Here is a 15,806-nt window from a genome sequence, read left to right as displayed (position 1 = left end):
TTCTTTGAGAAGGGGTTTTTGATTGCACACAAAAAATAATTCTGTATCCGCATACACTTCAAAATCTAATCTGGTTAGATGTTCAAAACAGAAGATATGAAGATCTTATTTCCCTACCAGTTTTAATAACTCTCTCTCTCTCTGTGTGTGTGTGTGTGTGTTTGTTACTAAAAAATAAATCAGCCCTTGAACTTTAAGTGAATTAAGGATTAAAAAAAACCCCAACGCTGACACATTTAATTGTAGGGTGTTTTTTTCATGATAAATTGAGCAAATATATTGTAGTGAAGAAGACATGCCCCCCCCCTTCCGTAACAATATGATCTTATTTTGCCTGAATTCTGAAATATCACCACAAAATTAAATGGTGAATTTGAAAGTTGCTATTTTTTTAAATGAGATGTTTAAATCTTACATTTCAAAAAAAATGGACGATTATTGATTATGTAATATCTAAAGGCCAGATGATCCTTTTTAAATTATCATAGTGGCAATTAATGGGTTTACATGGCTGTGAAAAGGCAACCTGCTTGTCATAGAAGCAGGATGGCTTCAAACACATTGGGACTGGGGTGAGGGGGGTTGGGGGGTGTTCTAAGCTCACTTACTATAGAACAAGTTCCCAAGAATTCAGTGGCACATACTCCTGATTAAATATGCTGAGGTTCATGTTGCTAAATTAAAGTGGAATGGCAATAGCTCAGTGGTAGAGCTTGCATGCAGAATGTCACATGTTCACTCCAGGTAAAACTAGGAGACCACTGTCAGACATCCTGGAGAGCTGCTGCCAGTCCGTGTAGAATATATTGAGATAGATGAATTAATAGTCTGGCTTGTTATAAGGAAGCTTCCTAAAATTCAAAACAGCAAAATTACCTCGACACTCACCCCAAGCGCGAGTCCTATGTATTCTAGAATTCTGTCTCCTGCGGACATGCAAATTGCAGGCTTTCATTCAGTAGTCAAAGAAAACACTACATTAAATCAATGCTGCTCTTTCTGAAAAGGATTTCGGAGTACATCACTGTACTTCAGATGAATTCCCACAAAACCTCCCCTTTTATAGTTTTCGCTGTTCTGTAAAAGAAAAAGAAAAAACTTCACCGAATGCCGTATTTTCCAGATGACACCTGGGTTCAGGCATTATCCATTTGTTTCCTATAATTATTCCTTGCCTAAAAGCAAAACAACAAATAGACGTTGCAGCACAATCCTAGAGGCGTCTAAGCAGGAGGAGTCCCCATTGACTTCAGGGGAACTTACTCTTAGGACTTGCAGCCTTAAAACCATTAACAGATTTCATTGTCCTAGTTTTACACACACACACCACCCCCCCTCCCAGAACGGACGGATAGATTAAATTAGAAATGTTAACAACTCTCTTAAGTTGTTATTTTCCCGAATGGGCTTGATTTTGAGCTGACATCACCTTTCAAAACACAAGAGAAAGAGGCAGCGCGTGTGCTTTCCTGCTTTCGGTTCCTAACCGGGGGTGGCGTGGGGTGGGGAGAGTGGGGAGTTCATGTTCAGTCGAGGGCCGGAAGGTCACCGTGGGGAGCGCCGCTACAAAGGCGCGCCGAGTTCAGCGCCTATTACGTTCTGCACAACCTGGCGGTGTGGCCTCTCCCCCCCCTTTTTTTCCTTTTAAGAGACATATTTGAAATATCAATCATATGCCTTTCCTTGAAATGGCCCTTGTTTAAACGGTCACAGATTGGAAGGCCTGTTCAAACATTATTGCCCTAGACAGACAGACAGCCTAATAGCTCCTTGGACGAGTTGAGTTTGAAAGGCCAGTATAAATATAGCGAGAGGGGAGAGAGAGATTTTTTTTCCAGGCCCCCGCTCGCAGCAAGGGCATCCCCCAGCGCAAGCCGGAATTTCTGGAGCAAAAAAATAAATAAATGCACACCCAAAGGCAAGAGCTCTGGCCTCCGATTGGCTCAGGAGCCTCCAACAGCTGGGCCTCCTTCCCCACCCCTCCCCCGCACCCTCCTCTCCTTTATCAGATTGGAGAGATCCTCCCTCTCCGCAAACAAAGAACGAGAGTCATTCAAGCGAGACGAGGCGTCCCGCTGATTGGCCGAGAGCTGCTAGGCGCGACTGCGGGGATTTAAGGTGGACGAGCGCCTTTGGGACCCCCCCCCCCATTGGAAAATCGCGGGGGGGGGGCTGGCTTGTTTTGCAGCGAAAGGAAACTGAGCCGGGAAAGAGGAGCTGCAAGAGCTTATCCCGGTTGCTAGCCAGTCTGGCTTTGACTACGGTGGAGGGGTGGGGGGTGGGAAGTGTGTTGTTGGGGGTGGGAGGGTGAACAAGCCCGCCCCTCCTTAAGAGAGGCACGGCGGAGAAGTTCCCATTGATTAAAGCTGCGAGGGGTGGGGGGAAGGGCAGGCTGTAGCGGCTCTTCCCAGCAAAACTGCCTTTCTTCCCCTCCCCCCCTCTTCCTCTCCCTCCCTCCCTCCTTTCTCCCGCCCCGGGCGCTCCTCTCTCCCAGCTCCGCTGCCGCCGCTTCTCTCCTTTCGTTCTCCCTGGGGGTGAGACCTGAAGCAGAGCCGGGCAGCGAAGCCTCTCGGGCAGCCTCGGCTGCAGCAGAGCGTTATTTATCGCGGCCGGCTTGCATGCACCGCGGCCGCCTCCATGCAAAGCCTTCTCTGCAAAAGCAGGCATGCACAGCCGGAGCTGTGTGTGTGTGCAAACGCGAGGAGGGGTGGCTGCAGCAGCAGGAGAGCCGGAGGGGAGGAAAGGGAGAGTTGGGGGCAGGATCGGATTCTGCAAAGAAGAAAGAAGCGGCTGCTGCAAGGCACAGCCCGGCGACGGAGCAGGCAGCTCTGGCAGGAAGGCGCCGCTTGCAATAACTTTTTTATTTTTTGCTGGAAGCAGCAGCAGCAGATCGCCGATCGAGCAAGAAGCGGGGGCAATCGTCTTCGATCCTGGAGGGGACTGCTCTCTCCCGGATGCACCGGGACCGTGCCCTCTCCAGCTGGGAAGATGCAAATCCGCTGGTCTGGGGGGCGAAACAAATGCGTCTGGTCTGCTGTCGTGGGGGGGGGGTTGTGCTTTGCAAAGCTTGGGGGGGGAAGGATCCGAGTGGAGGAATCAAGACAGCAGGCAGGCGAAGCGGCTGATCTCTGCGGCGCTCCGGTCTCCAGCGACGAACTGCAGGCAGAGCCATGGCGAGCCGGAGACCCGGATGTACGTGCGAAAGCCCAGGGACTGCGAAGACACGTGGTGACGGGGAAACGGGAGAGGGATCGCCTGTAATGAGATGCTGCTTCCTCCTCCCCGCCTCCCAGCTGAGCTTGTAAAATATTTTGGCCGGAGGCGAGATCCCAACCAGGAAGCAAGTCTCCCCCGCTTCAGGGTTGCAGAGAAAATCCGCGTTGAATTTTAATGTTTCATTGGGGGAAGGGGTGCGTGCGTATATGTGTGTGTGTGGAAAAAAGGGCAGGAGGGGGGAAAAGGAAACACTGGGGAGGTTGCTCCCCACCCCCAATCTCTCTCTGTGTGTTAATAACTCATTGAGGGAAAAGGGACTGGCTCTCTGGATTTGCAGGTATGTGGTTTTATTTATTTCCCGCCTCCCATATTATTTCCCCACCTCCCGTGATTGTGGACAATTCGCCCCATTCCCTTCATCCCAATACCTTATTTAAAACAGAATAACATCCAATAAAGAGAATATATATATATATATGCTGGATCTGATTGTTTCGAATACTTGGGAAATGGAACGCGCAAAATACCATTGTACTGGAGCGAAAATAAAACATTTTATTAAAAAAAAATCAATCAGTTAATTAAATCCGTGTTAGGATTGTATTCAAATGCAAAACAGGCCCAAAATGGAAATGCAGGATTATAACAGTTACATATCGCCTAAAATGTAATAAGAAATTCTAAGTGTATTAAAATTAGGGTGGTTTTACATATACAGTATTGTAAATTTATTTTTAAAAGAGTGGGTCTTGGGGAAAACTAGGCGTTTGATTTCTGAACGTTAGAAACACTGGTGATAATTCACTTTCGTAAAGGGGTGGGGGGATTTCCTAATGCTAACTGGCACGTGACATAATTTCCCACAGTAATACCAGTAACATTATTTCCAATAATACTGTATTAATAACTTATAAATAAACGGTAATATTTGGACCATTGTGGACCTTCATTTGAACTTTTTCTTTTTTTCCTTTACTCAAAGTCGTCCCGTCCCCCCAGAAACAGTTAGAGGTGATTAGGTCAGAAACTAGTAAATGTTCAAATATTTCGGCTGGCATTTTAATTTAAATCTAGGCTTCGGGCAGGTGGAACCATTTTTGTCAGGGTTTGGCGGTTGTTAATGTAAAAGGAAAATAGTTCTATTAAATACGAAATTGCACGAAAAGATGAAAAATCTGTCCCCTTAAATTGAACAAAAAAACAACCCTATTTACATGCAAGAGGCCCGGCAGATTCTAAACAACCTAAATTTTCTAAATTTAAAGGAAGTAGATCTGAGGCCGAAAACAAAATGGATGGCTAAAATGAAGAAAAGTTAATTTTTGTTCGTAATAACAAATACGAACAAGCAAGCGGGGATTTTTATGAATGCTCATCCCCTTTTTTATTTTAAGGATTTAGAATTTCAATTGCAGAAAATAGGCTCGCCAGTTCCCTTTGAAAACTGCCCATGACGTTATTATTTGTTTCCAAGTTATCATGAATAAAAACGTTAATGGTTTGTGGAACAATGGATCTATAATACACAAATACCACAGCCAGTCTTACCATTGTATTTCCCAGGCATTTTTAAAAGGCTTTCCTTCCCAAAGGCGTGGGAAATTTTGCTCTAGTATATTCCAGTTTGCAATGAACAAATATTCTAAATGAACTAGAGCGCTGGTGTGTTGGGGGTGGGGGTGGTCGTTTTTGGTAATATAAAACCTGAATCCACTAGAACTTTAAAACAAATTAAAAATTAAAAGATATTTATATACAAGATTTTAGCGAGACACGCATTAAATATATTGTGCATCGGGAGTTTCGAAGAGCCCAATTCTGAATACCTAAAACATTTTTTCCATTATTAATTAAAACACCTTCTAAAAAACAATATCGATTTAACTGGCGAGAGGGGAAGCCAGGAAAAACACAACACTATTTTTGTAGTAGATTTCTTTGCAAGATTTCCCCCCATGCAATTCTTTCTATTTTACTTTATGGGTGCCTTAAACTTCATTTCCAAACTTTCTCCAGCGTTTAAAAGTATTCCTATATTTAAAGAATATAATTAAGATCCAATCTTATCTGCCACATGGCTTTTTTTGAGGGGGGTTATATTAAGGTTGGAATTCTTATTTAATTTTTAGTAGATGCTGTGGAAATCCTTGTGATTTGCTTCCGAGTAAACGTAGGTAGTCTCGAACTGTAAATCCTATTTAAAAGGGGAAAAAATCAGTTTTTCCTCTTTGATAAAATGTACTGAGCCAGAATGAAAATGGAGCTGAACGTTCTCTTCGTTTTGTTCAAATAACCCACCATTTGAGTCTTTTCCCCCCTCCCCACCTCAAAAGATTAAGTGGTGCTAATATTGAACATCTCGCTTTGGCCCCTGTATTGCTGCATCGAAATCGCCACTATTCTGGAGTTTTACAGTGGAATTAAACTTTGCCGTGCAAATGTTTTTATTTTAATTAGAAAAGAGGGATTCGGAGCTAGACCCTTTGCTTCCATTCCTTTGTTTATAGGTACTTGTTTTGCAAAATGTTTCCATTTTGAATATCCTTTGCTAAACCAAATCTTTGCACCCTCGCCCTGGCTAGTGTGGTTTCTTCTCCTTTACGCATATTTATTATACTGAGCTTAACATCTTAAACTCGCGGGTCCTCGGCTCTATCTTTCGTCGTCCCCTCCGCGCCCAATCCTTCCCCTCTCGAGTTAAGATATATATTTTTTTATAAATTGATTTCCCCCTCCCGCGATTTATATATTGTACAGGGCTTGTGTCGAGAAGCCCTTGTTAATATTCTTTAGCTGGGATTGGGGCGTTCAGGTTTTCAGCGCTGGGAAGGGGGGGGGGGAACCCTCCGGAGATTTTACAGAGTTCATATTGCCTCTTTCTCCCTCCCTGCTTATCCCCCACCCCTTTTCCCCTCTTTTAAGACTTGAGTTGAAAGTGGCAGGGGAAAAAAATAATTAGATGGAAATAAAAGATTAGACTAGGAAATCGGGCAGGGCTTTAGGAGGATATAACACTAGGGACATAAGCCACACATTAATAAATCTTTCTCCCAAGATCTGACAAAAGCTGCATCCTACAGATTTCTCTCCCTCTCCTCCCCCCCCTTTCCACCCACTTCTCCCTTTAATAACTAAAACTTTGCATCTGCTTTAGAGTTATTTTTGCCCCAGTGCCTCGAAGCTGCCAGGTACTCGGAGGTTAATTTCACAGTGTGCGTTTGTAAATTTATTTGGAAAGATAAAGTGTAATCGGTGGATGGTGGGGTTTTTTGGGGGGTGGGGATGGGATTTCTTTTCTTTCTTCCGGGAAAGAGAGTTCTTTGAACCAGCAGAAAGCCCAGGCGCCAGATCGTATTCTCCTCCCCTCCCCACCCTTCCAAAATTTTAATTTTGATGGGTTCATTCTCTTTCGCTCCCCCACTTTCCCTCCCCAGTTGCTCTGATATACTCATAAGACCTCTCTGCGTTTTAAGGAATACGGGGCATTTTCGTTCGGGGTTTTTAACATATCGTGACTGTCGCCTCTCAATCCAGCTAACTCGATCCATTTTCAAAGCGTCCCCTTTCTTGTCTATTGAATTTCCTTCCACGATCGGATCGTTATAGATTTCTAACCGCGTGCGTGTTGGTCGAACCCCGGCTCTGGGTTCTTGCTGCCTTTGTTTAAGATATATAGGAGATATTTTTAAAGGTCCAAATTAATCACAGAACCCCAGTTGCAAAGGGCTGGAATAATTTTGTGTGTCTTTATTCTTTCCTGTGTTGTTGTTGCCGGTTTATGACCTTTTCATGCTGTTAAAAGGGACGTCTTGCCACATTTAATTTTGGTTCCAATGAGATATGGAAAAAGGGGAGCCCGGCGTTTTGAAGTAATTTGATAAGCCATCAAGTAGCAAATCCGAATGGGGAGGAGGGAGAGGAGGTGGGGGAGAAATTGGGGGGGGGGGGACTTGACTGCTCCAGGTAGAGTTTTCTTTATAACCTGAATTTACAATGAAAGCATTCTCCTTTATGGATATAATAGATTAGATTTCACAACTTAATTCAGCGGAATGGTCGCGTTTAAGGATCTCCGACTGATTTTATTACACTGAGCCAAATTGGATGTTTGTGCTTTTAAAAGGGAAACGGTTGTGACATGAAGATATATAATTTTTAAAGTAAGAAAAAAAATACGATGGTGGGGGCAGGGGGGGGAATTATCTAGGGGCCTGGGAAAGCCAGGAAGGACACAAACGATTCTAGTTTCTGGAGGCCAAGAGTTGGAAAGAGGGGGGATCTGCAACAACAAAATCCAGCAAGTGAAATGAAAGGGACGAGGCTCCTTCCGAGGCAGGCGTGAAACCGACCAGATCTATAGGGTCATCTCGTCGTCGCTTCGGCTCCAGACTGCTGATTACACTTGGGAAGCCGTGTGTTGTCTATTTACAATAAAATAAAAACAGTTTGGGGACGTACATGAGGGGGTAGTTGCTTTATTTAAATTTTAAGGAAACCGCCACCTTTATTCCTTGGTTACCGTTGACTTGTAACTGGAGAGATTAATGAGAGATAATAACCGTTGCTTCCGCGACCGCATTTTCGTTTGGTAAAAAGCAACAAACGGAGCTCTCCTTTCGTTACCTTCCAACGGGAGCTGAGCATCGGGCCAGGGGTAGTAGGGGAAGCTTCCACGGCGGAGAAATTTGGAAAGACAGAACTAGGGCGCAAATTTATGATGGGGCAAGGAAGGCGCGGGGGTGGGTGGGATTTTTCTCGGTGGATCTATTCGAGCCCTTGGGGAGGAAGACAAACGCAGAGGGAACCTTTTTTTTTAAAAAAAAAAAAGCGGATGGGAGAGGGAGTTGTTTAAGATTCTAATCTTAATTTAAGGGCCCTTTCCTCTTGCAACGCAAGCCCCAAATCGCACATTTTAAGAAATGGGTGTCCAATTTTATATGCATACACACGCACTTTTTACGCTCCACGGACTCTCTTGTAAAACCGTTCAATTCGCCATCCGCCTCCGAACCGATTCTTTAATATTGACAGTAATTGTGCGTCTATATAAATGCACGTCTATAAATGCGAGATGCACAATTTGTGTTATCACAGACCTGTCCTCGTCCCTATGCACACAAAGAACCGGGGTGGGGGAGCAGTTTCCCCCCTTAACGGTTCTTTTTTTCCAGAGCTTCCTTTGTAAACAAAGGGCTGGACTCGGAGGAGGTAGATATGATGGAGTCGCCTCTCCCCGGCTCTCGGTTGAACCAGCTCGCAGCAGATCCAAGGACCGATGTGGCGGCGGCGGCGGCTTTGGTGTAAGCGGAGGAGCCGAGCCGCAACGCAGAGATCTGGCGGCAGCGAGGAGAGAGGAAGCAGGGCGTCCTGTTGGGAGCCGGCGAGGCGGGGAGAGAGAGCTTGGCCGGCGTTTTCTGGATCCGGCACATTTCCAGCTTCGGTGGGCTGCCAGAAGCTTCCGGCGAGCCGGGCAGAGCGCGCGGGTTGCGCAGGCCACCTTGTGCCGTCGGCTCCGCGCTGCTTGCCTGCCTGCCTCTCCCCGGTGCCGTCGGGAGGACGCGGGTTTTTCTCTCGGTTCCCTCTTCGGAGCTCCAAGGATCTCCGGCTTCTTGCGCTTCCAGAAAGCGGCCGAGAGCCGAGCGCCGCCGCCGGAATGGGCGAGGGCGCGCCGGCTCTTAGACCTACCTCTGCATCTCGAAGGCCTGGGCCTGGTTAGCGCGTCCCCGCGGGCAACAAACCCGCGCAAAGCGGAGCCAGGACCCCGCTCTTGGCTGCCAGCAGGATCCAGGATCGCGCCCCCACGATTAAAGAAGTACTAGGGAGAAGAGACCCCAAATTTAGCCAACGACGAGGAGTCGAAGTCTCCTCTAAAGCACACACTTTAAAAGCGCGCAGGCGGAGCGGGCTCCACGCTGAATCCGCGCGGCTTCCCCGTTACGTGTCGGTGCATTTGCGCCGCGTATTATGCAGAGACCTTTCCCTACAGCCAGGGTGGGATTCCCCCCCCCCGGTGTTTCCAAGTCCCTTTAATTTCAGTGGGAGAGTGAAGTTTGGGAGCAGGAGAGCGCTCTGCGCCGAAGCTGCAATCCTGGCTGTTAGGGGAGTGAGATCCCACAGTTTGCAAACTGCAAACCGAACCAACCAACTCCGCATTGAGGGCTGGAGTCGCCACCGGGCGCTGCCTCGTGTGTTTATCGGTTTTCCCCAAGTGGACTGTGTGGACGCACCCCCTGTTCTTTCTTAGATTCCCACGACGAGAGCGAATTCAACATCTGGCAAAGAATGACGCCGACGGAGATCAGAGGGAACTTGATGCAATCTTACCTAATCAGGTATTTTACAATGGATCTAGGGAAACAGCGCCGGGGCCTTGTCTCTCTCCTCCCCCCACCCCCATATCTCAAGCATATATTGATACCTACTGGGCAACAGCTAAGTCGCGTTGCTTACATAAAGGCGGTGCTACCTGCCTAGAAGGCTAATATTTTAACGCCAGCTCCTTCGGAGCTTCCAGGAGCTTGCACGGCGAGTTTCTTCTGTTCAAAGAAATCTCTTCTCTGTAGAGCAAGGGGAGGGGGAGAGACCCCCCCCTCAATGCACCCTGCCTAACGCATCACAGACTCGTAGATTACACACTGCCTTTCAAAATATTTTTTGTACACCAAAAAAGCGCCTGAATCTCTCACTATCTCCTCCCACCTTTTAATGATTCCCTCGCTAAGGATCTGTAGAGAGCCTGGCATGTGCGCATAGGTGGAAGGTTTGGATTTTTTTTTTTTTTTTGCAGTTTGAATTTATAGTTGCTTTAAATCAAAATATGTGACGCACAGATTCGGTGGGATCTGTGGGAGCGCGCAGGGAGAGAGGAGGGCGGGGACGCCTGGATTTCCGCGGGGGCGATGTTTCCTAGTGCCTTTTGTGCTGAGCCCGAAGGTGCTGCGTGGGTCCCGTCTCTCTCCGGACTCCTAGATCTCTCTGGATTTTGCCTCCCTTTGTAGCTGCAATGAGGCCCAAAGGCAGGAGGAACGCGCCTTTCCCTTGTTCCAATCTGCTGGGTGGGCTCCCTGTTCTGCGGGAAACCTGAACGTGAGCCAAGGCAGTCCTTGGCACCCTAGACAGGGGAGCTCCATCCACGCAGACCCTTCTCCCTCCTTTACCATGCTCCCAAATTCCCGTCTCCTGGATTCTGCGTCCATCTACCTTCTGGCGTCAGCTCCTTCCACCAGGCTCTGCGTCTCCTACTCCTGAGCGCATCTCCACCTTTACAAAGTTGCCCTTTTCTTCCGGGCCTCAGCATCTCAACCTTCCCCCCGCAGCGATGGCTGGTCGCTGCTGTGTCTCCCTCATCCTTTGCCTCAGTGCAGATTTGGCTTGCTGGGGCGACTTGGGGGCGGCACGAAGGCCTGAAAGCTCGGCCAGGACGTGTCCATTCTGGTGCGCCCGAGCACGAAAAGGCAGGAGGCTTCGCTGGCCGGAGCAGCGGAAGGCGGCAACCTCAGTTCTAGATCTTCAGCATCTTTGGCTTTGGCCAAACAATCGCCCCCGACCCCACAAAAGCCGGGTGGAGGGGCCAGATCCTGAGCTGAGAAGGCCCACTCCAAACACAAAAGGAAACGGGGAGAACCACCCTCATTCTCCTCCTGCAGGAGTCCCCTCAAGCCCCCCCCATGGCCCTCGTGATAGCTCTACGGAAGTGTGAGTTTTAAAAAATTGTTCTTGACAGCGTCAGGCTGCCTTGTGCCCAAGTCCTTGCTCCTTCTCTCTCCTTCCTTGCTTTGTTGAGGGAAAGATGCAAGGGAGAAACAAGCTCTTGTCTCAGTAAAATCAGAGCTGTCCATTCTTTCCATAGGAAAGCCTCCGTTGCCTATACCTCCTCTCCCTCCCCCAAGTTCAGAAAGCCAAGATGATATGCCTAGTCTGCAGGATAGATATACATAAACTAATAATGCACCATGTTTTAAGAGGTTCCGCTGGCTTTGGGGAGAGCCTTGTTCGGTAATCTTTGAAGATGCAATTTACAAATGTATCCTGAATGAGCACAAGGATTCTCATCTTGATATCTCAATCTCCCAGGCATATATTACATTACAATGTCGTTTGCATTTCTCCTTTGAAAATGGGTGTGGGGTTGACCAGGTGTTCCAACTTCAAAGAGGGAATCGGATCATCTGTGCAAGTACACAAACACACCCACACCCCACGTTGCACTGGATCTCCATTGTGCTCTGCCTCTTTTCTAGCCTCTTCTATTCCTCCCAACTAAATGGCAATAGTCTATTGGGCTGTGTATTGCCGCTGTTTGAACATGAAACTCAGAACTGTGACCTGAATATGTGTACCAAATTGCCTTATGGAACAGAAAGCACATGATGATAGACAAAGTGATGCATGGGGGTGCTTGCCTAATTGCCTCCTGTTTAATTGAATCATTTGTGGGCCTCCATCTAGGAGCAGACTTCAAAGCATACAAAGTTGTCTTGTAGCCAAAACCCGTGGAAACAGCGGGATGTATGTAGTGGTATTGCTCATTGGTGGTAAGGCTTCTGGTAGCAGAACAGGGAGAGAAGCCATGGGCGTAGCCCCACAAATCAAGTAAATCAATAAAAATACTTAACAAACTGAGGTTCTGCACCTCCTAACATAAAGCCAGCGCCCCTGGCATAAATCCTGGCTGTGCCTATGTCAGAAGCACGGTTTGTTGTTTTTTTTTTTTGCCATGGCAGCCCCCATGACCCCCTAAATTTGCTCAAGAGGGGCCCCACCCTCTGGAGTAGATTTAGGGTTATGTAATCTGCAAAGGTGGCGCTGTGGTCTAAACCACTGAGCCTAGGGCTTGCCGATCAGAAGGTTGGCAGTTCGAATCCCTGCAACGAGGTGAATTCCTGTTGCTTGGCCCCTGCTCCTGCCAACCTAGCAGTTCAAAAGCACGAAGTGCAAGTAGATAAATAGGTATCACTCTGGCGGGAAGGTAAACGGTGTTTCTGTATGCTGCTCTGGTTCGCCAGAAGCAGCTTAGTCATGCTGGCCATATGACCCAGAAGCTGTGTGCGGACAAACACCGGCTTCTTCGGCCTATAGATCTAGATGAGCGCCACAACCCCAGAGTCGTCCACTACTGGGCCTAACGGTCAGGGGTCCCTTTCCCTTTACTAATCTGCAAGGGGGAGAGGCAATAACTGCCAACATTTTCTTCCCTCCCTGTGCTTCAGGTGGGAGCTTTACTGTCACACTGAGCAACACTTCTGAATGCAGCCGCACTATGCTTCTACAGGGCAGCTCTGGAGAATGCATTTTAAGCATGGCAGCTATGCAAGACCAGCTTCATAGCATATTGAGAGGTGCATTGGGTTCAAATCCTGGCTCATTTATTGACTCGCTTAGATGTTCCTGAGCAAGCCATCTGCCAACTTCTCCACTTGTACAGCAGGGATTGTGCTGACCCACATTGCAGGGTCCTTGTGAGGATGAACACGCCCTTGACACATTAAGAAGCAGATTTACACCACAGTCAGAAAAAAAAGCATACCGAACAGGATCTTGAGTACAGGCTAGTAAAGTCTAAATAAATTTGTGTCTAGGGCAGAATTGTAAAAGAAAGAAAGAAATGTGGGAAGGAAATGATGCCCTCAGCAAGCCACGACGCGATCACAGCAAACAAGGGGAACAGACAAATATTATACACTTACCCTGCAATTTTAAATCTTAAGCACATTGCACTTAAATAGCATTTATATGTTTATAATATAAACCTCACAGCAAAAGGCTTTTTGGCAGGAGACAGACAATTGTTTTTGAGAGAGCTGAAAGTGGTTTGAGGAAGGGTTTCCCATACTGTACATCCACGTGTGTGTGTGTGTGTGTGAACAGGCTGTCTCGCACCCCCACCCAAGGGGTCACCTCGGGTCAAGCAGGTTTGGCAGGTTTTTGGCACAGGATAAAAACCTGACAAACCTTTTCCCTACAGGCAAAAGTGGGATAACTGCACACCTCACAAGCAACAACGATCCCTCCTGCAACACTTTGGAAAATGCTTGTCTCCAGTCTTAGTATGTAGTGCATTATGAGGTTCAACTTTATATACCGGGTATATGCTGGCACTAGCAAAAAAAATACCCCCAATGGATTTCTATGGGACTACCCCAAAGGATATATTTTTAATGACTGCAGTTTTAGGCTTCTGTTCTGAGTCTCTGAAACCAGTGAGCAAAACGGTGAGCATATCCTGAATGTCCCTCATCACCACCCCCGCTCCATCTTTATTGCACAAGCCCAAAAGGCAACCCTTGAATCTAGATGGTTTCTTCCAGCAGATTGATACCTACCTTCCATGTATTCTTTTCAGTGCCTGCTGAAGACATTATTATTTAGACAGACCTACCCATATGTTTAGAAAGTTGGTACGAGCTTTAATTTGTTTTGGCCTGTTCTGTTGCTGTTTCAACTTTTGTATGTTTTGGTTTATGGTTGCATTTTTTTAAAAAGTGATAATCTTATTGTTTTATCTTTTTGTAAACAGCTTTGCTGTTTTTTTTTTCTATAATCAACCAAGCAGTATATAAATTTTATTAAATAAATAAGTAAATAGGTCAATAACAGATTTCTTTGTTTTGTATTGTTGGGCGGGTGGGGCATCGGGAATAAAAGTAATCCGAAACACACTAGCAAGAATTTGAACTGGAGCGAGATGTACAATTCTGGGCAAGGCAGAACTGCATTTTTGTTTTTCATGCAAAAAAGGTTCCCTTTCCTTTGCAAGGTTAACATGGGAATTGTATTCTCACGTGGTTAATGTTGGAAATGGCTCCCAGGCCCGATCCTAAGCCGTGTTGACTCCTGAGCTGGAAAATCCACATTCCACCCTGGTCAGGATGCTACTCCTTTTAATGCACCTGTGACCACCAGGCACTTCCAGCCCTCTGAGGCCTTCAGCGAGGTCCACAAAGTGTTCACCACCCACCACATTTCTTCTGCCTCCCTGCGGAGTTTGTGTTTACCTAAGCCATCCTTCCTATGACACTTGGACTCCTGCCAGGCCGCCAAACAGCTGCTTGGAGACCTTGGAGGGGTACCATTCTGATGGGCAGGATGCAGCCTGGGGAGCCCCCTTCCTGCGCTCTGCCATCCCCCATGCAGTTTGAGTGGGTCAAGAATTGCATAATTGTGATGGGAGGAGCGTCGCTCAGGGAGGGGAGAGTTAACAGCCTTGGCACTGTGGGTTCCTTTCGGAGGAAGGGTGGAACATAAATTAAGCAAATAAATAGATGATGTCTCTTCTCAATAAGTCTGTGTGTGTGTGTGTGTGTGAATGGCCTCATCCACCATCGGCACATCACTGGCTCCAGCCACATCCCTTTCAGCTGCACCCACTGGCAGGCAGCCCCAGGTATCCATGCACTGTTGCAGGTGTTTCATGCACCTTGTGGCTGCGTGGGGGGAGGGTGTGAGTGCAGAAAAGGTTGTCCACACCTGATATAACGCCACCCATTTCCACTGCCTAAGTTGGCTCTCTCTCTCTTCTTAATAACTCTGATGGTCCTACTGGCTCATTTTAATTTTAAGGTTCGGGAACTGAACCCTTTTGCAATGCTGATGCTGATATGTGTCAAAGCTGAACAGCCTCCGTTTTCGTGGTCCATGCTCTCTGGAAATGGAGCACCTGCCTGGTTTGGGGTCTTGTTTCAGCAGATGAGCATCTGCAAGTGAATGGACCTGAAGACACCTGTAGGTCCCTCTTCTCTGAGAACACATGCCTGTTTTTCTGCTAACCAGGTGGCCTACTGCAAATGGCAAAGATGCATTTACAGTGGTACCTCGGGTTAAGTTAATTCGTTCCGGAGGTCTGTTCTTAACTTGAAACTGTTCTTAACCTGAAGCACCACTTTAGCTAATGGGGCCTGCCACTGCACCACCGGAGCACGATTTATGTTCTCATCCTGAAGCAAAGTTCTCATCCTGAAGCACTATTTCTGGGTTAGCGGAGTCTGTAACCTGAAGCGTATGTAACCTGAGGTACCACTGTAATTTGTCCCATGTTTCTTCTTTCTGCTTTGTTGAGGAAAGTCTTGGAAGCGCTCACCTGTCTCTAGCCTTGCTTTTTTGGACGCCTTTAGGAACTGTCGCAGCTCACACACAGCAGCAGCTTTCGAGCCTACACAAATAATTTATTGAGTTTACCGGACAAATGAGATCACCGGACAAATGCAAACAATTAAATCAAAATGACTTGGGAGGGAGGACAATTTAAAGCCACTTTGCTTTACCCATTGGGTGACATGTTTCTGGCACAGTGCTAACAGGGGAGATTCCTTGAGAGAAAGGCAATTCAGAACGTGGGACTGCCCTGCTAGAAAAATGCTCTGGCCATTTCAGCAAAGGGATTATTGCCAGGCCGCACAGTGCAGGGGTTCCTTGGTACCCCCAAATGCTACAGAAGTTTGTAAATAGTTGGGAATTCCCCCTTCACTCCCATCACCACTGACAAATTATCATTTTTGTCGAGCCATAGCCCTCTCCCACACACAAACAATTTGGAACCTCAATAGAGAAAGTCCCAATGGCTGGTCACTCCTGTGGTTGTGAAAACATAACAG

General features: G+C 47.1%; 1 long non-coding RNA gene across 1 annotated transcript in view; it reads right to left on the bottom strand.

Annotated features, from left to right (window-relative positions):
* The window catches only part of LOC310700694, a 109,204-nt gene that overhangs the window by 15,802 nt on the left and 77,596 nt on the right, over nt 1-15,806 (bottom strand). Inside the window, exon 2 of the long non-coding RNA XR_014522724.1 lies at nt 889-15,083. This is a non-coding gene — a long non-coding RNA (uncharacterized lncRNA). The remainder of the gene's footprint in view (nt 1-888; nt 15,084-15,806) is intronic.

The sequence above is a fragment of the Podarcis liolepis genome, assembly GCF_965112155.1.
Source record: "Podarcis liolepis genome assembly, chromosome: 2".
Classification (NCBI taxonomy): domain Eukaryota; kingdom Metazoa; phylum Chordata; class Lepidosauria; order Squamata; family Lacertidae; genus Podarcis; species Podarcis liolepis.
The sequence above is the reverse complement of the archived record's forward strand: the minus strand, read 5'-3'. Positions and strand labels throughout refer to the sequence as shown.